Raw genomic sequence first — 23,930 nt, 5'->3', positions numbered from 1 at the left:
CTTCAATCTCTGTCAAATTGAGCAAAAAAAATTATAACTATTTGAAGTCTCAAATTCCTCTAGCTCTTACTGGTCATGGACTTAAAGGCCATATCATAAGAGAGAAGGTTTGTCCTCCGATGTTTATAATTGAAAAGTCAGATGAGTCTGAGCAACCGAAGAAAATAGGTAAACCTAACTACTTCTCCTGGCAACGAATTGATCAATTCTTGGTGAGCTGGTTAAATTCTATTATTTCTAAATCTATGTTTCGTCACGTTGGAAAATGTACTACTGCCTATGATATCTAGAACACACTAGAACTGCACTTTCATTTAGCCTGTAAGGCTCGAACTCTACATTTAAGAAGTCTTTTACAAAGTCCTAAGAAGGATGCACTTACTATGAATGAGTATGTTTTGAAAATGAAGGAATTAAGTGATGAGTTAGTAGCCAGTGGAGTCTTAGTCAATGATGAAGAGTTGTTATTGTACATACTAGATAGGCTAGGACCTAAATATGATGCTGTTATAGCCAACTTAATAGCAACTAGCAGTCAGGTTACTCTATAGGAAACTCAGTTTCTTCTTCACAAACATGAAATTCGACTTGAAAGACAACATAATATGTATTCTAATTTGTCTAACCATTTAGCTTCAGCATTACTTGCTACAAAACAGAGTGAAACTACTGCCACTGTAAATTCTCAGTTCAAGGATGGTAATATGATAGCCTCTATACCACTTAGTGCATCATTACACTTTGAGAATCCAAGTGTTCAACCTGTCTATTCTCCTTCTCAGTACTTGGCTTGAGAAAATGGATCTTTTGATGGTGGTAATATGTTTTCACATGAATACCGACCTGAATTTCGTCCTCGGTTTTTTCACTATCTTGGAATGATGATATTTGGTTCCAACATGCAAAGAGGACAAGGCAGAATTCAAGGCTATTTTCGACCTAAACTTATCTACCAAGTATGTGGGAAGACTGGTCATTCTACTCTCCACTGTTATCATCGTTTTAATCATGAATACCAGGGTCTTACTGGCTCAATTCCTGTTAACTCAGCCAACACCACAAGTCCTAATTACACTAATGCTTCGACTCAAGCACTAATGGCAGCAAGAGTCATGCCTTCTCAGCCCTTCTCATATTCACCCTATGGATCTCAGCCTAATCACAACTCTACATTTAACTTTCACTTATAACTACCTTAGTCCAATGCTGCTCTACTCCAACCATCCGATACCTCAATTGGTTCTTCATCTCAACATTATGTTTCGCCTCAACCACAATAGTACAATGTGCCTTGATCATCATCCTTAACAGCTCTAATTACTGGTGAATGAGTTACCTCTGATCCAGTAATCACATGTCTATCTGAGCAACAAGGTTCCTTCATATCTACTACTCCTCACACCTTAAATGATCAAACCTGGTTTGTAGATTATGGAGCTACAAACACATGACTGCAGATCCTCAGAACATGCTTCTTTACTCAGCTTATCAAGGAGGTACTCAAGTTTAGGTTGGTAATTGACATACAGTCCCCATTACACATACAGGTGTTAACTTTATACCTTCTGATTTCTCTTCTAAGGTGTTGAATTTGAGAAATATGTTGTGTGTTCCTAGTATAGCCAAAAATCTCTTGAGCATTTTGCAAATAACAAGGGATAATGACATTATTGTTGAATTTCATGCCGCACATTGTTTTATAAAGGACAAAACAACTAAAGACATACTTCTACAAGAGAGCCTGAAAGGTGGACTACATCAGTTGCACGTTTCTTTGCCATCTTTTGGATCTCTTGATGCAGCTATGTCATCTATGGTTTCCTCACCTGCAGTTCAAGATTTTTGTCCTCAACTTAATGTAGTAGCGAATAAAGATTCAGTTTCACAAGTGTTGTTGATTTTCACAAGGCTACGAAATCGTGCAAGTAATAAAGTGTATAAATACGGATATCGAACCCAAGGGAATTACTAATACCAAGTACCACACTAACCTATCTTATTGTTATTTGATTAATTAGATTTTTAGAATGATTCAATGAAAAATAAAACAACTTAGAAACAAAACAAAAACAAACTTTTATTAACACTTTAGTAGGAAATCAATATGACTAAACTTAGGGCATAGATTTCACACCAATTTAATCCTATGCATTGACAATTATCGTTAACCCAATTAAGCTTATTCTAAAGACCAAACCCCCTAATATTTCGCTAACTTTCTCTCGAACAATTAACAAATTAACTCCTAATTACTAACCCAAATTATCTCTAATCAGATTTAAGCAATTGGAGATTATTAAGTTCTATGGAATTTACCAAAGCCTCACAAATTGCGGTAACCTATCTCTAGTGTTTGCTCAATCTATGGTTTTATTACCTTAGACTAATTAGGTTTCATCTCTCGATTTCACCCTAACCCATAAAATCATTCAACTCTAGGGCCCTTGAGAATTGAAAGTTTTAAGCGTAATAATAAAACTTAAAACAAAACTTAATAAAAATTAGCAACAAATAATTCAATGCATATTCATAAAATTGGGCTACATCTTAGCCATAGAAAATAAAATTAGTTCATACTTTCAATAATAAAAGCCATTATATTCATAAACATGAGTATAAGAAAGAGTAAGAAAACTTCTCTAATTGATGACTAAAAATTGTAGGAATTTGCAATCTCCAAAGAGTAGCTGAACTTCTCTCCCTCCTAATCTCCTAAAAATCAGCTAAAGACATTTGTTTATACTCCTCGGGTTTTAGGATTATGATTCCCACTATCCTAATCACTTTAGAACTCTTAAAACAGGAAATACACGTCATAAATTTAATGTAAAAAAGTCCAGAATCACAGTTGTGCCGCAACACTGTGCCTAGGCATAGTTGATTCTACCCCAGAACTAGCAATCTTGACAAGATGGTGGTTTTTGAGCATGATAACGTTTGAATATTGCCAAGTGGTAAACATAAGAATTGTAGCCATTTGAATCATATTTCCAACAGTTTAAGAATCATCTCAATCCAAAATCTATAGCTCAAGTTATTGTTGAATTACTGTCGCATGTTCAAAACTATAGCGCTTTCCAGGATTTTCACTTTAACTTCAAATCGCCCTAACTTCTTCATTTCAGCTCTGAATCACAAACCATTTGATTCTTGTCGTCCCATATTCATCGTCGATATATCCTTCATCTGAATATCATCTTTAAGAACCTAAAAACACTCGAAACATACCCGTGATCCCATAAAAGACATTTATGAAATAATTAAGTTAAATTTCACAAATTAGACACACTTTTCCACAAATAATCCAATTGAATCACTAACAAAATATGTCTTTTCAGCTTTTATCAACAAGCTGGACCTTCTAGTCAATTCTGATTTGGCAGCAAATAATTGTATTCCTATCAATTTTGTACTAGATACAAAGCTTAGTACTACTTTGTTATATGGCATGCTAGGTTAGGCCATCCTCAAGAGAAGAGCTTGAGAGCTGTGTCAAACAAAATAAATGTATCTGGTTACTTTGGCAATAAAACACCCTTTTGTGAGGCTTGTCAATATGGTAAAATGCAACAAGCACAATTTCCTAAATCTCATTCTCACTCACAAGCTCCACTTGAATTAGTGTATTCTGACTTATGGGGACCTGCCCTTGTTAAATCCTCTGAAGGATTCAGATACTACAGCATCTTTGTGGATGATTATAGCAAATTTATGTGGATGTACCCGTTGAAAACTAAGTCTGAAGCATTTCCTATCTTTACAAAGTTTCATTGTTTGGTTGAAAAACAGTTGAATCATAAGATTAAATGTTTGCAAACAGACTAGGGAGGTGAGTTAGGACATTTTCAAAGTACCTAGAACAACATGGCATACTATTTAAACATCCATGTCCCTACTTACACCGGCAAAATGGTCGGGTAGAGAGGAAACATAGAGCCATTACTGAATTTGGACTAGCATTACTTGTACATGCTGCTATGCCACTTTGTTTCTAGTGGCAATCCTTTATTACTGCAGTTTTCTTGTTAAATAGACTGCCTTCAGCTTCTTTTGATTATTCAACTCCATTTACAATGCCATTTGGTCAAGAACCAAACAATAATGACCTAAAGGTGTTTGGGTGTTGTTGCTATCCCTTCATCAGACCCTATCAGAAGTAAAAGTTCTCCTATCATACTGAGAAATGTGTATTTCTGGGCTATAGCCTAGTTCACAAAGGCTATAAGTGTATGTCTTCATCAGGTAAGTTGTATATAATTAAGCAGGCCAAGTTCAATGAATGTGAGTTTCTGTTCAAAACTAATTTTAAGAATGTTTCATGTGAAGATAGTGAGGTTGCTAGATTGATTAATGCTCCTATTTTCCAAAGTTCCTGGCAGCTTCCAAATTGCTCAGTCATTATCAGATTCAATAGCCACAAGTTCAATTGAGTTTTGTGCAGTTCCAACTCCTGAACATCAATCACTAGTGGTGTCCACTCAACATAATCCTACAATTCCACGTGAATTAGTCCCTGCAACTCAGTATAATGTATCACCAGCAGTGCCTACTCCAGGCTCTAGATTACAAAGAAATCAATCTACCATGCTGCCTATAATTCCACATGAATCAGTCTCTACAGCTCAGAATAATGTATCACCAGTAGTGCTTATTCCAGGCTCCAGGTTACAAGAAATCAGTTTGCTATGCTACAAAGAAATCAATCTATTATGCTACCTTCTTGCTCTGAATTCAACATCTCTCCCTCACATACTGATCAACCACCTGACATATGCACAACAAATCCAAAGTGCAGACCTTCTTCTAAGGGTCTAGGAATTCAGTTCGAAGTAGATCTTTGCTTTCCTAAGTCACAAACACAGAATGCTCATCCGATGGTGACCAGGTCCAAAAGCAAGTCGAATTCATTCAACCTCTTTGCCTATCTATCAACTCAGACAATCTTAGTAGAGCCTAAATCTATGACTGAGGCTCTAAACACATCAGAATGGAAAGATGCAATGCTGACAGAATACAATGCTCTTATAAACAATCAGACCTGGGAATTGGTGCCTTGCATGCCTGGAATGAATATAGTAAGAAACAAATGGGTGTTTAAAACTAAACTAAATTCTAATGGATCCTTGCAAATTTATAAAGCAAGGTTAGTTGCAAAGGGGTTTCAACAAACACCAGGCTTGGATTATTTTGAGACCTTTTCACTTGTTATCAAATCTGTCACCATAAGAGTCATGCTATCCTTGGCAGTTCATCATCAATGGGATATTCAACAAATCAATATCAACAATGCGTTTCTTAATCATGAACTAACCGAGACTGTTTACATGTATCAACCAGAAGGTTTTGCTGATCCAAATTTACCTAAGCATGTTTGTAAGCTACATAAAGCCTTGTATAGCTTGGAACAAGCTCATAGTGCTTGGTTCGACAAGTTGAAAAGTGTCTTACTATCTTGGGGCTTTGAGAATTCCACCTTTGATATCAGTTTGTTCTATTTCAAAAGAGAAACCCAAGTCATCTATCTACTGGTGTATGTAGATGATATCCTTCTCACTGGAAATGATAATAATTTTATTGAGTAAATTGTGATAGATTTGAACAAACAATTTTCCCTCAAAACTTTAGGGTCTCTCAATTACTTCCTTGGCTTTGAAGCAACTCGAAATGATTCCTCACTGCTCTTGACTCAAACCAGGTATGCTCAGGATTTCTTAAATAAAGTTGGCATGGCATATTCAAAGCCTTGTCAGACTCCTATGGCTCTAGGAATGAAACTCAACAAAGAGGATGGTGAATTATTTGATCAGCCTTCTCTTTATAGGAAAGTTGTGGGTAGCCTACAATACTTAACTTTGTCCAGACCAGATCTAGCCTTTGTTGTTAATAACTTAGTTAGTTCTTACAGACCCCTACGGCTGCTCACTGGACTGCTAGTAAGAGAGTACTTCGGTACATCCAAGGCACCATTTTTGATATTCACCAAAGCTAAGAGATTTTTCTTAGAAGGCGATGCTGATGCTGATTGGGCCAGTGACATGAACGATAGAAAATCAACCAGTGGGTACGAAATGTTTCTTGGAGGGAATTTAATTCAATGGAACTCAAGAAAGCAAAAGGTTTTATCTCTGTCCTCTACTGAAGCAGAGTAAAGGTCCTTGTGTCAAACTGCCACTGAAATGGTTTGGATTAAGAATTTGTTCACAAAACTTGGAATAGAAATCACAACCACACCTGTTCTGTGGTGTGACAACATGAGCGCAGGGGCTTTGTCATCTAACCTTGTCTTCCACACAAGAATAAAGCACATTGAAATAGATGTGGATTACGTTCGAGAGTTGGTAGCTGATAAACGAGTCTGTGTGCAATACGTGGGTACTGAGTATCAACTAGCAAATATACTAACCAAACCCTTGTCTGGACATAGATTTCAGTGGCTAAGGGAAAAGTTAAAAGTGGCAGAGTCATTAGAAAGGAAAGGCTAATGTAGAAAGAAATCAGTTAAGTCTGCCATCAATTAAGTCTGCCTTTTTCTATTGATATACATTTGCTTGTGAGAACTGTAGATAGGTGAACTGTGAAATGAGTCAAGAGGATGTTATGATGAAGAGGGAATATGAAGATAAGAATAGTATAAGAGAAATAGAGAATGTTTGGTTTATGGGGGAATTTTAGAATGAAGGACAAAGGTGGAATTAGCCAAATAGGAAAATGGTGTCGTTTACTCGTTCATGCAATATTTGCTTAAATACTCATCATGTGTATTCTATAAACGTTAGTTATCAAAAGAAAGCAATTTCAGTTTCGCTTCCTTTGTTTTTTTCTGCATTGTTTTTCTTGTTCTTGATTCAAGAAACTTCTTCTTTATTCTTTCAATCATGAACTAACTTGTTTTAGTTAGGGTTTTGATGGATCCTTGATTATACTTGCATAATCTATGAATTTCCTATTGTTCTTGATTTCAATTGTTGTGATTAAGTATTTATCTCCATTTTTTATTGTGTTTGGATGCTAGGTTTTCATTCAAATGACTTATTGAACATGTTAAGGCTGAGAGGCAATTCATGTATGGCTTCTAGGGATAGACATCTTTGGTTGAGTGAAAACTACAGATAGATAAACGCGACCTTAGTAATCTGGATAGAATTCCACAGCACTTAAGAGACCTTAAACTATTAAGTCTCAATTTTTGGGTGTGGAGACTTAATAGGAATAGGTGCGTGATAATCCGTGAATTATACACTTTTCATATTACCTTTTTGTCGGATTTCAGGTACTTTCTAGTGCATTTTGACCTGAATTGTTACTTAATTCTTTACTTTTCGTATTTTAGGTTAAAATGGACATTTTGAGCAAATAAGAACAAAATTTGATATTTTTGACTCAGAAATTAGCGAATCTCAGAAGATAGGAGAGTTCTGAAGCAGGATAAAGCACGATGAAGCTTGTTTCCAAGGAAGAGCACCGAGAATCGAAGAATCAAACGAAAAAGCAAGCAGAGTGGCAGTTTTGTAATTTCAAAACTCTTCAAGAAGCTTCTCCCGGTGAAGGAAATGTCCTCGCTACGGCGAAGTAAGCCAGGGACGAGTTTGTCTGCTTTATTCTTCGCCGCGGCGACAGTCACTTATTTCAATTTTGTCAAACGCACAGTTTCGTGCTGTGCGTGTTTGGCTGGGTTATCTTGACGAAGGATAAAAGAAAAACTTAGTCTTTTTGCCCAGGGTCTTCGTTTTTGTTTTAGGTTTAGCCACTTTTGCACTTTTCTAAGAACTTTGAGCGATTTAGGTTGTAAAAGGAAGAAGATTCGATTTCCAACTAGAGGATTCATCTTTTGGGGAGATTTCTAATCTTTATTCTCATTTCATTATGTTGAACATGTTTATTTCCTATTTTCATTTTTGTGTTATTGATTTAGTTATGAACTAATCTCTTTTGGGTTAGGGTTTTGATGGTAGTTTGGATTTTAAATGGGTTAAGGGTTTGATTGTGTTATTTTCATATGAATATGCTTTGGTTGTGTGTTACTCTGATTTTTAATGTTGTATGTGATGAACATGGTGAGATTGAGAAATGAGTCATGTTAGGCTTCTTGGGTAATCACCATTATAGTATTGGATGCTAGAGATAGATTCAAGAATTAATGAAATCATTATAGGATTCCTTTACTTAATGAGTTTGGATTTATTAATCTTCAATTTGTTGGGTGCGGAAGGTTAATAAGGAAGAATAGGAAGGCATAGCCCGAGAGGGTATGTCTAACATATAAGTGAGTTCGATTTACAACCATTGCATATGAATATGAGTGTAGTGTAATTTTAGGTTTAACCCATAAAAATCCAAATGAAGTCAAAACCCTACCCGTTTTACTTGAATTGATATTCCGTGTTTACATATTGCTTTCTTAATTAAGTTTTAATCTTAGTTTAAATTTCATTTTGTTGTTTTTAATTAAAATTTGCTCCCACCAATCCAAAGAATTCGATTGCTTCAACTAGAAAACATTATGAAACTCAGTGCTTTGCTTACAATCCTCGTGGGAACGATACTCTACTCATCAGTATATTACTTGTGCGATTAGTATACTTGCTACATATTGCATGTTGTAGGAAACACGCATCAGTGGGATGGTATAACCCGAAAGGGAGTGCCAAACATCTTAGGGAGTTCGATTTTTAGTCATCACAATAGAATTTGAACGGAATTCATAGGTTAAGTTAGTATAGCTTGGTGAAGTTAAAAGCCCTAACTTCTTTATTTTAAGAATTTTTATCCATTTGCTTTAATTTAGTGTTGTTTTAATTTCTTGAAAGTTTTAATACTTTGTTCTAGTTTAATTCATTTTGTCTCCCATCAATCCAAATTCTTTATGTTCTTCAATTAGTGTAAATTAGAAATATCAGTAGTTAATATGCAATTTGTGTGGGACGATACTCATTTCACCACTCTATTACTTTTTGCGAATATTGCACTTGCTACTTTGTATGTGTTTTAGTTAAACACGCATCAAGTTTTTGGTGCCGTTGATAGGGATTGTCTGTTTTAATATTGATAAATTCTAGTTTTAGCTAAGTTGGAGTTTTAATTTTAAGTTTTACTTTATTTTAGTCTAATTTGAATTTTTGTTTTGTCTCACACTGTTTCTTTTCTATGTAGTTTATGCGAAGAATGAGAAATCGAACTTTGGTTCCTATAGATCTTGAGATCGAAAGGACAACAAGAAGACATATTAGAGACAAAAGAGAAAGAGAAAGAAAACAAACACCACCTCTAGTCATGGTTGATAACAAAACTTTGAGAGAGTTTGCACGTCCATAAGTTGAGGGATGTAGTCTGAGCATAACAAGACCGCCTATCGAGGCAAATAGCTTTGAGATTAAGTCAACTATCATCCAAATGATTCAATAATCGGTACAGTTTAGGGGAGATACAAGAGATGATCCAAATCTACGCATAGCAAACTTTTTGGAGATTTGTGATACATTCAAGTCCAATGGAGTGACAAATGATGCCATAAGATTAAGACTATTTCCATTCTCGTTGAGAGATAAGGCAAAGGGATGGATAATGTCTCTAACCGCTATAACCATCATGACTTGGAATGAGTTAGCACAAAAGTTCCTTGCCAAGTATTTCCCACTAGCCTTTTCAACAAAAATGAGAAACGACATCACTTTGTTGTGCAAAGCGACAATGAGTCCTTGTACAAAGCATGGGAAAGATACAAGGAATTAATGAGAAAGTGTCCACACCATTGTTTTCCTATTTGGATGAAAGTCCAAACTTTCTATAATGGGTTGCTTCCAAATGTTCAAACAATGGTAGATGCAACATCCAGGGAGCTTTGCACAACAAGACACTAGTTGCAGTTTAAGAGTTACTTGAGGTCTTGGCAAGAACAATAATCAAAGGCCTAACGAGACAGTAATTCTAAAGAAGAGCATGGGTTATATGAAATTGATGCTTACACTGCAATAACTACTCAACTTGCAGCACTTTAGAGACAAATAGGAGTTATGCTAGTTAATTTCATTCAAACACCTCAAGTAACATGTGAATTTTTTGCAGATGCTTAGCAAGTGTTGAATGTCAAATAGGGATCTCATTCGCCTCATCATCGTCATCAGTAGATCAAGTTAACTATTTAGCTGGTAATCAAAGACCACAAAACAATCCATATTCAAACACCTACAATCTTGGTTGGAGAAACCATCTGAATCTTTCCTGGAGCAATCAAGGCAACCAAGGTGATCAAGGGAATCAAATAAATGTGATTAATCAACAACCAGTGGTAAATCTTCAACCAGTTGAACAAAGAGTGTCCCAGTTGGAAGATATGTTTGAGAAGTTCATGATTGAGACAAGAGCAAATGTTAGAAATCAAGGAGTTTCTATTCGAAACTTGGAAGTCCAAATGGGTCAAATTTTTGAAAAGTTGAATGAGAGAACACCAAGTTCTTTGCCAAGTATTACTATGACCAACCCAAGAGAGCAAGTGAATGCAATTTCACTAAGGAGAGGAATAGTGTTGGAAGAAACTGAACCAAAGAAGAAAGAGGAGAAAATCCTAGAAAAGATGGAAGAATCTGACAACGAGGTTGATGAAGAAATCATTGTGGAAGAGAAAGTTGTAGAGCCACAAAAAGATGATTCGAAGAAAGAAAATGTGCCAAGGAAAAGATACCTTTTCTGGAGATTCCACAAAGCCTTGCAAATCACACACCTCCAATGCCATTTCCTCAGAGACTTAGAGAGTCAAATTAGGATAAGCAGTTCTTTAAATTCCTTGATGTTTTTAAAAAAAAAAATTGCAAATTAACATTCCTTTTGTAGATGCTCTACAACAAATGCCGAGTTATGCCAAATTCTGGAAGGAGATTCTTTCAAGTAAGAGAAAGTTGGAAGAAACAATGATGCTCATAGAAGAATACAGCACCATAATCCAGAAGAAGCTGCCTCCAAAGCTTAAAGATCTAGGAATTTTTAGTATTCCTTGTACTATAGGAGATGTTCAGTTTGATAGGGTTCTTTGTGATTTAGGTGTTAGAAAATTGGGGATTGGTGAAGTCAAACCAACCATCAGGGCTGTTTTTTAGCCAAGTTGAGCTGAGCTGAGCCAAGTCACTGATTTTCTTGCTTTGCTCCACTTGTGAAAGGAGGAGAAGATTTCAAGCGTGGCTCGTTAGCTGGCTTAGGCTAAGCTGGCTTGCAAGCCAATAAAAAAAAAAAGCAATATTTTAAACAAAATTTAGAGCAAATTCTTCTCTCTCTAATTTATTACTTCTTTTCTCTCTCTCATTTGTTACTTATTTCTCTTCTTTTCTCTCTCCCTAATTTATTACTACTTTCTTTATTTTCTTTTCTCTCAATCTCATTTATTACTGCTTTCTCTTCTTTTCTCTCTCTCTAATTTATTACTCCTCTGCCTTCTCTTCTTTTCTCTTCATTTCTTTCTTTATCCTTGTTCCCTTGCTCTCTCCACCAACTCTGAAGGTATTCTCACTACCTTTTTGCTCTAGGGTTTTATATTTTCTTTTGGTTTTTGATCTCTCTTTCGGTAACAAGACCCATGTTTCAAATTGAAAAGAAAATTTAACTTATTTTCTTTTAACTTTCCCGTAACCCTTTTTTTTCCTTTTAACCCATCTTTCTCTTCTCTTTTTGGTACCTATTACTCCTTTGCTTTCTCTTCTTTTCTCTCTCTCTAATGGCTTCTGTTTCTCAAATAGTTTGATTTGGTTTGGTATTACGTCAAAGGGTTTTAGTCGCATTTTTAGGGATTTTAACATCAGGGGGTTTTCTTCATTTTTACGAACTTTTGTTTTAAAAATTTTAGTTTAATCCCCCATACTTTATAAAACCCCTAAAACGCCCTAATAATTTGAGCCTAGCTCGGCTCACAAGCCTAACAAGCGGAGCCAAGGCAGGCTCAAACTCGGCTTGTTCTCTCTCATGAGCCAGTAGCTGACTCTATTCCAAATGAGGTGAGCCGTTAACGATCCAGTAATGGTTTCTCTTCAGCTAGCAGATTGATTGATTAAGCATCCATGGGGCATTGTTGAAGATGTGTTGGTCAAGGTGGATAAGTTTATCTTTCCTAATGATTTTGTGGTGTTGGACATGGAAGAAGATAAAAAGATACCTCTCATCTTAGGACGATCATTTTTTGCAACCAGAAAAGCTTTAATAAATGTGCAAGAGGGGAAGCTGAATATAAGGGTGCAAGATAAAAAAGTGACATTTAATGTCTTTGAGGCTACAAAGTTCCCATCGAAGCTAGCTCTTGCTTCAAAATTGATTCGGTGAATAAGTCGGTAGTTGAAACTTCCAAGGTTGATAATCCTAAATTGAAACTTAAAGGATGCATGATGAAGTCAAAGAAGATTGAGGATGAAGATCGTAATCTAAAGGTGTGTACAATACACGTAAGCAAGTCACCTCATAAAGAACAAATTTGTGAAGATTTGAGTATACAAACGTGCAAGTCAAAAGTGGTGATGGTGACCACTGCTAAAGAGCTCACTTTAACACCTTCTCATTTCAAGTATGCTGATGGAATTTGAAGTTGCGAAATGATGCCTATGAGAATGCCCAAATCTCTAAAGGAAAGATCAAAGGGTGGCAATGGGTAGTTAAGCTCCCGACGAAGAGTACATGGGCCAAGAATCATCAACGAGTGAAGCCTCTTGTAAAGGAAAAAGATCGGGGTGTGATATATGTGGATAGTCCAAATTGATGAAGGACATAGGAAATAAAGCGCTTCTTGGAAGGCAACTTAAGAACTCTTGATTTTATGTTATTTTTGTGTTTTTGAGTTTTTCTTTTTAGTTGAGTTAGTTTAGAGTTGCCTAATGTGTTAATTTTGTGTTTCAAGTGATCTTCTATTCAAAATGGAGTGGTGATGACTATACTGTTGACTTGGATGAGAACTTGTTACTAAACTGCCTCTTCTAAAGGTCAAGAAGTCAACTCCCTGACCGTCACTGGTAGTTCAACAAGCAAGCAAACCAACAAAGCAAAGAATTGAAGAGGGATTGAACAGAAGGAGGAGATGGCATTACTAGGAAGTGATTAGATTCTCTAACCCATTATCAATCAACGGGAGGATGGATTAGTTCTTCCGCTGAAGGAACTGCTCTAGTGGGCAAGGCAAGGGGAAGTCAAAGCCGAGTTCAAGAAGTCAACCATAGGCAAAAGAAGAAAGAGAATCAGAATCTAAGTCTTCATCCTCCACTCCAAACCTGCCCTGCTAATCCGATTAAAAACAAGCCAAAAACACGGGAAAATGAACAAAAACACGATAAAACGATCCTCTTTGTTTTAGGTATTGCAGAAAGGAATGAATCAAGCTAGGTCCGTGTCTGTAGCTCACAGGCGGGTGAACTAGCCATAGCTCTGTCTCCCGGGTAAAGGAATAAGTGAGATCGCTCAGAAAGGTTCTATTCTCGTTATAGTCAGGGCATAAGAAGAAGTTTAATAGGGATTAAGTGAAACAAGGGTAAGTAAGATACGGTAGAGGTACAAGTGATTGCTCTTCAAGACTCTTACTTTTCTTGAATATCATTCAAGCAAGTTTCGGATTGCCTAGTATTCCACCAATTAGTAATCCAAGATTCTAGAAATTTTTTTAAATAAGAGAGATCCACCAAGGCAAAAAAACTAAAAATGCTATAGATGAAAATATCAAAGAGGAATGGATGCGTTCTTTTTTGTCATTTTTTTCATCTGTGAAGGATCATGATTTCCAGAGTTTCACTACAGCAATTGCCGTGGTGAAAGCATTCAGATTTAAGAAAAAGAAAGAGGTCGTGATTTCCATAATTTTTGTATTGAATTGTTTATGAAGCTTTCAATTGTTTGTTGTAATCATAGTGTTAGAAATATATTAATTCAAATAAGATGGTCCATGGTTATTTTGAAATAATTAAATTAGCTAAGGGGCATGATGTTCATTTACCTTTGATGGAGAGGTTATTGCAGTTAATAAAATAATTGTAGTTTGGGAGTTAATAAAACTACTATATAAAAGACGTATTCTCTCTCTATTCCTAACTATTCCTTACCGTAGTTTTCTTTATCCATAAAAAAGAAATAAGCAATTACAGTAAGGGAATAAAGGGAGAGATACAATGCCTTCTTTCGCAATTCCATAAAGAGATTACTCATGGATTCAGGTATGTATTACTCTTTTCTTAAATAGTGAAAATTCATTAAGTTTTATATTTTGATATTTATGTTTATGCAATTTAGGGCATAGAAATATGATTATATTATTGTTTCTTTGCCATTAATGAAATTGCAATGAAGTTTTACATGTGGTATCAGGGCAAATCCAAGTTTAGAAACTGATCTATTTTCCATTAAGTTGATTTTTCATAAATTAGGGTTCTTATGGTATAAAAAAATTGAATTATGTTTGGAAATTGACAAATAAGAGGGCTATCAAATTAGATTGGGTTTGTAAATTTCTTGAGTTGCTAGAAAGTTGGTTGGAATCAAATTTTTCCAGACACGTTTTTTCAATAAAACTTTAGAAATTTGGGTTCATAATATTTCAAGAAATTCGGGTCAATATTTTCAGAAATTCAAGTCAAATATTGACCCATATAATAACACTATTCCTTAAGTTGATCTAGCCCAATTTTTTGTTTACGTCTATTTTTTCAGTTATAAAACCCAAATAAAAGAAGCCCAAGCCATATTTTTAAGTGAGCCCAATTCAAACCCAAATTCAACTCAATTAGAAAACTTAGACCCAAACCCATTAAGTATAACCCATAAAAGCCCAACCCATTTAGTAAAAAATGGGTCAAACTAATCCGATCAACAAACGTGGTTAGGATCTAATATAGTGAACCAATCCAATTAGTGGTTCAGATCGGTCAACAATTCAAACTAGTTTCAGACCATTGACTAAACCATTCAACGGACAAAGTTAACGGTTAACTGTCAACTGTCAAAGTTAACAGTAATGGTCAAAGTTAATGGTCAATGGCAAAACTTAAAGGTCAACAGGTTGAATTGACCCAATTTTGACCTTGGATAATATTATAGTTATTATTTAAGTTTGATACTATATTATGTATAATTTGTTAGTCACCAAAGTTGTCAAATTAGAATGGTTATCCCATAGATATCAAACTAAGTGATTCAATTTCTCATGATCGTTAGATGCATTAAAGAGATGACATGATATATTTGACATGAGTAATTTGAAGTTCATAAATTATAGGATAGTTAAAGATTTCCTAAAGGTAGATTAGTTAATCCTATAATTATGAACATTACTGTGGTTAATTAATGTACTTGATTGGGTGTGTTTAGCATATCCAAAGATAACGAACATGTCTAACGAAAGAACATTTGATTACCAATTAAGAAAATTGCATCAATTAAGTTTAATTATCATATATTGTTATATCTCCCAAAGGAGATTTTCAATATACATTTATGTTTTAATAATAATAAATTTTAATAACTGAATCTAAAATTATGTATTTGGTATAAAACTCAAAGCATTAATGTGTAAGCATAATTTTGTTTTTGCAGTATCTGCTATTCATGCCTCATCTATTGTTAAGTTTAATAGGTTCAATTATAATGATGGAGTGAGCAGGTAAAGTATTACTTGGGTGTTCAAAATCTTGACCTTGCACTCATGATAGAGAATCCAATTGATCTTATAGAAACAATAATGATGAGGAGAGGTCTTTCCATAAAGAATGAGGAAGATTGAATAGATTGAGCCTGAAGTTTTTATAGACGACAGTGGCGAGTGAAATTAAGACCTCATTTCTTGCCACAGGATATGCTAGGGAATTTATGAGATTAGCCAAAGAGACTTCCCAATCTGAGGCCGTTAACAAATCCTGTACTGAGGCATTAATGAGTAGGTTGACCACCAGGAAATATGATGGTTCTCGTAGCATGGAGCATGTGATTGAGATGTCAAATATAGCAGCAAGAATTAGGAACATGGGAATGTCTATGGACGAAAGTTTCCTAGTTTAGTTCGTTATTAACTCTTTGCCTCCTTAGTTTAGTCCATTTCAAATTAATTATAATACAATTAAAGATAAGTGGACTATGACTGAGCTTCAAACTAAGTTAGTACAAGAGGAGGAAAGATTGAAGAAACAAGAAGTTCATTTAGTTCTAGAGCTAAGAAGAAATCCACCAAGAGGTATGGAAAGGGCAAAAGTCCATTGAAGATTAATGAGTCTTTTGCCCAAATCCATAAGAAGGATAAGACTAAAGAAAAGTGTCATTTTTGTAAGAAAGTTGGACACTATATGAGGAACTGCCTGAAAGGTAAGGCATGGTTTGAAAAGAAAGGTAAGCCTAGTGCTTTTGTATGTTTTGAATCATTTTTATCAGTAGTTCCTTATAATACTTGGTGGATTGATTTTGGATGTCCCACTCATATTTCTAATGCCATGCAAGGATTCCTTTTCACCCAAATCGTAAACAACTATGAAAGATTTTTATACATGGGAAATTGGGTCAAAGCACGAGTTGAAGCTGTTGGAACCTATGATTTAATTTTAAGTACTAGACATAATTTAGATTTGTTTAATATTATTTATGTTCTTGAGTTATCCTGTAAATTAATATATTTACCTAAACTTGATTTAGAAGGATATTTTTTTAAATTCGGGAATGGATGTTTCAGTTTATTTAAACATAATTGTTTAATTGGTTCTTGTGTGCTTTGTGATGGATTGTATAAATTACATATTGAAAATTTATTTTCTGAGACAATGTTGACCCTGTATCATAACACAAGAACAAAATGTGCTTTTGTGGATAAGAAGTCTGGAATAAACGTCTAGGCCATATATCGAAAGAAAGAATACAAAGATTAGTAAAGAATGAAGTTTTACTTGATTTGGATTTTACTCATCCTGCCATTTGTGTGGATTGTATTAAGGGAAAACAAACCAATCCATAGTTAAGAAAGCAGGCACTAGAAGCACAGGACTCATTGAATTCATACAACTTTTCACATTATGGATATGTCTATTTATTGCGTGAGAAATCTCAATCTGTTAATATCCTAAAGGTATTTATTACTAAAGTTGAGAGGCAATTAGGCAGAAAGGTAAAATTAGTACGATCAAATAGAGGTGGTGAATATTATGGCAGATACAATGAATATGGACAATGTCCATGTCCATTTGCTAAATTCCTAGAAAGTCAAGGCATATGTGCTCAATACACAATGTCGGGGACACCGCAACAAAATGGTGTTGCAAAATGACGTAACTGTACGTTAATGGATATGGTTAGGAGTATGTTGAGTAACTCATTGTTACCCTTATCATTGTGGATATATGCATTACAAACTACTAAATATTTATTAAACAAGGTTCCTTGTACAGCAGTTCCAAATACTCCTTTTGAATTGTGGATAGGAAGGATTTATAATCCACATGAGTCACCTACATGTTTGGGGTTGTCCAGCATAAGTCAGGATTTATAATCCACATGAGAAGAAACTAAATTCAAGTACGAGCAGTGGATTTTTTATTGGTTATCGAGAAAAATCTAAAGGGTATCGTTTTTACTGTCCTAGCCATAGTACGAGAATAGTTGAAACTAGAAATATGAGATTCATTGAGAATGGTGAAACTAGTGGGAGTGTTGAAACATGTAAAGTGGATACTAAAGAAGTCAGGGTACAAGTCCCTACGCTTATGACTTCTACTGAGGTTTTGGTTCCTATAGTTGTTAGACGTTCTAATAACAATCAAGAACAACAAATAATTGAGCAAACACTTCCTAATAATGTAGCAATCAATGAACCTGTAATAGATGAACCACATGAAGTAGTAAATGAACAACAAGAAGTGACATCAAGAAGATCTCAAAGACAAAGAAGATTTTCCATTACTAATGATTATGTGGTTTATCTTCAAGACTCAGAATTTGACTTGCAAATGCAAGCAGATCCAATTTCATTTTCTCAAGCTCTTTAAAGTGATAATTCTGCAAAGTGGTTAGATGCCATAAAAGAAGAGTTAAAATAAGTGGAATACAATGAAGTCTAGGATCTAGTAGTATTGCCTGAAGACTATAGAATAGCCAGGTATTAATGGGTCTTTAAGATCAAGTGCGACTCTAATGGCAGTATTGAACGTTACAAGGCCATACTTGTTGTCAAAGATTTTACTCATAAAGATGGTGTTGATTACAACGAGACTTTTTCGCCAGTTTCCTTAAAAGACTAGTTTAGAATTATTATGGCAATGGTAGCCCATTATGATCAGGAGCTTCATCAAATAAATGTGAAAACTACCTTTCTAAATGGGAATTTAGAAGAAGAAGTGTACATGGAACAACTTGATGGTTTTCCAATTAAAGGGAAGGAACAAATGGTGTGTAAATTAAAGAGATCAATAGATGGACTGAAACATGTATCCAAGCAATGATACCTCAAGTTTCATAATACTATTACCACATTCGGATTCTAGTCTTATATGTTGATGACATCTTGCTTGCTACTAATAATCTTGGCATGATGTATGAAACCAAAAAGTTTCTCTCTAAGAATTTTGAGATGAAGGATATAGGTGATGCATCCTATGTGATTGGAATTGAAATTATTTGTGATAGATCACAAGGATTGTTGGGATAGTCTTAGAAAGCTTATATCAACAAAGTTGTGGAGAGATACAACATGGATAAGTGCTCTGCAAGTTCAGTTCCAATTCAAAAAGGTTATAAGTTAAGCCTTAAGCAATGCCCTCTGATTGAATTGGAACACAAGCAAATGGAGCATATTCCTTATGCATTTGTTGTTGAAAGTTTAATGTATGCTCAAACATGTACTAGACGAAACATTAGTTTTGCAGTCGGCTGTTGAGCAGATATCAGAGTAATCCTAGAATGGATCATTGGCGAGCTATAGAGAAATTGTTGAGATATTTACAAGAGACGAAGGATCATATGCTTACCTATGGGAGATCCGATTATCTTGAGGTGATTGGATATTCATATTCAGATTTCATTGGTTATGTAGACACCAAAAAAATCCACATTTAGGTATGTATTTTTGTTAGCTAGAGGAGCAGTTTCATGGAAAAGTGTGAAGCAGTCTATCATTGCTACTTCCACTATGGAGGCTGAGTTTGTGGCATGCTTTGAGGCCACAATTCAGGGATTATGGCTGCATAATTTATTTTAGGGCTTGGGATTGTTGATAGTATTGCCAAGCTGCTAAAAAATTATTGTGCTAATGTCACAACATTTTTCTTCTCTAAAAGCGACAAATATTCAAAGGGTGATAAACATATGGAATTGAAATATTTTGCCGTTAGAGAAGAAGTTTAGAAACAGAGAGTGATTATTAATTATATCAGCACAAATTTTATGATAGCAAATCCACTTACTAAAGGGCTATCACCTAAGACCTATAGTGGGCCCGTTAAGAGGATGGGTATTATTACTTGTCATGACTGATTTATGATGTGTTGTATATGTTTCTTGATTTACATTATGCTCCTCATGTCTTAGACACTCTAAGCTCTTAATGTGTTGTTTCTTATTCATATAAATTATTCTGTTGTGCCTTTATATTATTTGTTTGGTATACATGAATGATAAAGATGACAGGATTTGTCCTTGATAAGGACATTATTGTTAGACCATTAAGAATCATTATAGATTGTTTTGAATATAGAATTTGTAACGTGATACATGGAAAGGGACTATGTTGATTCAATGACATACGATTGCCATGATTCTGATGGGTTCTTGCTCAATAATGTTTATATGCTGACCATTTTAAGATATGGCCTTTGGCTAGTTATTATTGTGTATACATTATGTATTATTTCTAAAATATAAAGTTATATAGTATTACATGGACCAAATGGGAGAATGTTAGAAATATATTAATTCACATAAGGTGGTCCATGGTTATTTTGAAATAATTAAATTGGCTAAGGGGCATGAAGGTCATTTACCTTTGATGGAGAGGTTACTGCAGTTAATGAAATAACTACAGTTTGGGAGTTAATAAAACTGCTATATAAAACGGTTCTTCTCTCTCTATTCCTAACTATTCGTTACGTTAGTTTTCTTTATCCATCAAATGGAAATAAGCAATTATAGTAAGGGAATAAAGGGAGAGATATAGTGCCTTTTTTCACAATTCCATAAAGAGATTACTCATAGATTTAGGTATGTATTACTCTTTTCTTAAATAATGAAAATTCATTAAGTTTTATATTTTGGGATTTATGTTTAGGCAATTTAGGGCATAGAAATATGATTATATTATTGTTTCCCTACCATTGAAGAAATTGCAATGAAGTTTCATAATCGTTAATTTTTGTTATATCTTAATATGATATATATATATATATACTTGAATTTTATCTGGTTGTGCACCTAACCATTAATAGATACCACATCAAACTTTTTCAAAAAGAATTCATTATTTTGAAAATTTGTAATTTTAGTATTTAAATTAATTTTTCAAATTATTATGCCATTAATTATTTATGAAGCTTTTAATTGTTTGTGGGAATCTTGTATCTCTTCATGCACCAAACAATTTAGTAGGTACTACATCAAATATGTTCAAAGTGAAATCATTTGATAAGTTCTTGGAAATGCACTTGTACTTAGTGATTTAGTGGCATCATTTGAGGGAAATTAGAAATATGTTTTTTTTTTTTTTTTTTTTTTTGGTAATCACGGGTATGTTTGGTACAATTTTAGTCATATATGCTTAGAAATAATATTTGAATGAATAATACTGTAAGCAAGGAAATTTGTGACAACTAGGAACAAACGGTTTGAGAATTGCAGTTGAAACAAACAAGTTATGACATTTTGAGTATGATTGGTCCTTGGGTTTTTCCCAGCTTAAGTGGCACCACAGCATGGAAAAGGTGGCACTGAGGCATGGTGCTTTCAGGTTTTGAAAGAAGATTTGGGTACAAATCGCGAGCTCTGGAGCATGCTTTAGTAGTTTTACAATAACCTGAGTTGTTCACCTCGGATTTGGACAATTCTTGAAGCATTGCAAAGTTGACTTGAAGGTCTACAATTCACTTGATGACTTTGCCAGATTTGGATTTACCATGCTTGATTTTGGACATCTTTGGGCGCCATGGCTCGTGTAGAAGAAGTTTAAATTTTATTAGAATTCCCTTATTCTAATTCGCGTATGATTGTAAATTTGGTATGCTAATTCATCTAGGACTGCTCTAACAACACCCTTAGTACCCTTGCACTATAAATATATGTCTTTAGCAATTTTTAAAAAGGAAGAATGGGGAGACACAATATCAAGAAATTAGAGACGTAAAGAGAAGTTTGGAGAAGGATATTAAAGGAATTTTGTAGCAACATCATCGATGAACTAGATTTTCCTTAGATTCCCTACTCCTTTTTATTGTTTATTTGCATGGATTTTATTCTTGCTTTCTAAGTTTCCATGGAGAACTAATTTTCTCATGATTGGGGCTGATTTCAAAGCCCTAGACATGTTTTGTGATCCTTAATAAAACTTGCAAGTTTCTTTCTTCCCATGTCTCTTGATTATGTGTTTAATGCCTTAGTGAATTCTCTTGACTATTTAAGTGTGCAATTGAATGATTAAGTTAATCTGTCTATTACCAATTGGATTGTTAAGTACGTAATCACCTAATTAATATATACACCTAGTGATAAATTGCTTGCAATTGGAGTAAACACTTGAGATAACTAAACCAAGCTTATGAGTTTAGTCTTTATTCATTATTGAAAGCATTATTGTCATTATGAGTTTAGTGTGGTAACACTAATTTTGATGTGGGGACTTCATATTGTTTTCGTACAATCATTTCTGTTTTTATTTTGGTGTCATGAGTCTTTGTGTCAATGTGACCACACCTAGTTAAGTCTGCTTTCACGCAGGACGTGTGGGCACATCAGAGTCCGTGTGATGACACTCGTCTAGCCAAGACTATAAACAAATGTTGTGTCTCTATTTGATGCTAGGATTTTATCCTTATCTGAGACATGTGTAAATGGTCCATGTACATGAATAATTAGCTCATTAAGTGTACCAGAAAATTCATTTTACTTTATAGTGGTCCCTAGAAAGTTTGGTGAAAACTTTCCCAAAATGGGTAAACATGTAAAATGCTTTTTGGTTGGCTATTCCCTTGCATTAGTGAGCAAGTTTCCTTATAACTGTCTTCTTCAATGCATTTCATTTCAAGCTTGAATATACCTCTGATAATACTCTGCATATTCCTTGAGGTTTCATTTGTTTTCATTTGGGTTTCATTATGCTTTGGTAGGCTTGAAATACCTTGTTTAACTCTTGCTTGTTTGAGCTTGGTTGTGGAACATTGTTCCATTGTTGCTTGCTTGGAGTTGTTCAAGTGGTTGGAGCTTAAGTGTGACTTCGGTGATGACCCTTGAGAGGAGCTCAAGGCCAACCAAGTGGTCTTGGGTGTGATGCTTGCTGTGATGGCTAGACTTTCAACTAATGAGTGAAGACTGAAGCGTTGTAATAAACAGGGAGTATTTTGCAACTTGTACTTATCTTTAGCTTTGTATTTGAACATAAAAAGTTTATCATAGTGGATTAGCTTCTTTTAGACTTGGTCCCATGGATGCAGGCAAGTTGCCGAACCAAGTAAAAATGTGTTGTGCCCTTTATATTTTGCCATGGATGATTTGTTTATTTTGATGATCATTAAGCCAACATATAAAGCACAAATGAACAAGTTAACCCATTCCACTTAAGTTTTATCAACTTGGTAAAGTGATAAAACTTTCATTTGGTATTAGAACATGTTCTAAAAAGTTATTTCAGTTGATCCTTGCTTGTTATTTGTGCATAAATCTTGTTTTGGTGTCTGTTTGCATCTTGTTGTTTTTGTGTTTTTTAGCAGTCTTTGCTCGCTATAGACCTTTGATAATCCGAGGATTATACTAGTTTATTTAAGCTTTTAGGCTGGATTTTAGATACTTATTAGTCTATTTTTGCCTGAATTGATACTTAATTCCTTACAATTTGTGTTTCAGGTTAAAAATGGAAATTTAGAGTATATAAAGGTGGATTTGGAGTTTTTGGACTCAGAAGCATGCGGAGGGCAACTCTGGAATTTCAGAATTCTTTAGGAAGCTTTGCCGCGGCGAAATGGGCCAGTGACGCACCAGATTTAGATTCTATCTTCGCCGCGACGAGATTCCTTCTTCGCCGCGGCAAAGTCTGCGTATTCCACTTTTTGTAAAACGCACAGTTTCGTGTTTAGGCTAAGTTGTATTATTTTGGGCGAGGTATAAATTGGAGACTTAGTCTATTTGTCTAGGGCGTTCGTGGAGTGATAGAGAGAGTTTTTCACATTATTTTCATATTGATTTTTGAGTGATTTTGGATTAACAAGGTTGGAAGATTTGAGGAAACGAGTGGATTCATCAAATTAGGGAGATTCTTTTCCTTTTCCTTTGTATCCATTATGTTGAACTTGGAGTTTTTCATTTCTTTTAATTGTTTATTTGATTTAGCCATGAACTAACCTATTTTGGGTTAGGTTTTAATGTAGTTCGGATTCTAATGGGTTAGAGAATTGTTGATTATTAATTTCATATAATTTTGTGTTGATTGTGTGATTATTCTGTTTTTATTGTTTGTATGTGATGAACATGATAAGATCGAGAGATAATTTATGTTCAGCGTCTTGGATAATCACCGTTGTATTATTGGATGCTAGAGATAGATTCAAGAACCGATGAAATCAATCTAGGATTCTTGTGCTAAATGAACTTAGATTTATTAACTTTCATTTTGTTGGGTGCAGAAGGTTAATAGGGAAGAGTAGGACAACATAGCCTGAGAAGGTATGTTGGACACTTTAGAGAGTTCGATTTACAATCAATGCATGAGAATTTGAATTTAGTTTAATTCTTAAAGTTTAACCCATAGAGTC

General features: G+C 34.7%; 1 non-coding gene across 1 annotated transcript; it reads right to left on the bottom strand.

Annotated features, from left to right (window-relative positions):
* Positions 1–9,648: 9,648 nt before the first annotated feature.
* On the bottom strand, positions 9,649–9,754 carry LOC116139984. Its single transcript, XR_004129541.1, has one exon. It is a non-coding gene; the product is annotated as a small nucleolar RNA R71 (small nucleolar RNA).
* Between the last annotated feature and the right edge of the window lie 14,176 nt (positions 9,755–23,930).

The sequence above is a fragment of the Pistacia vera genome, unplaced genomic scaffold (assembly GCF_008641045.1).
Source record: "Pistacia vera cultivar Batoury unplaced genomic scaffold, PisVer_v2 Contig36, whole genome shotgun sequence".
NCBI lineage: Eukaryota > Viridiplantae > Streptophyta > Magnoliopsida > Sapindales > Anacardiaceae > Pistacia > Pistacia vera.
Note: the sequence above shows the minus strand (reverse complement) of the source record. Positions and strands in the feature narration are given on the sequence as shown.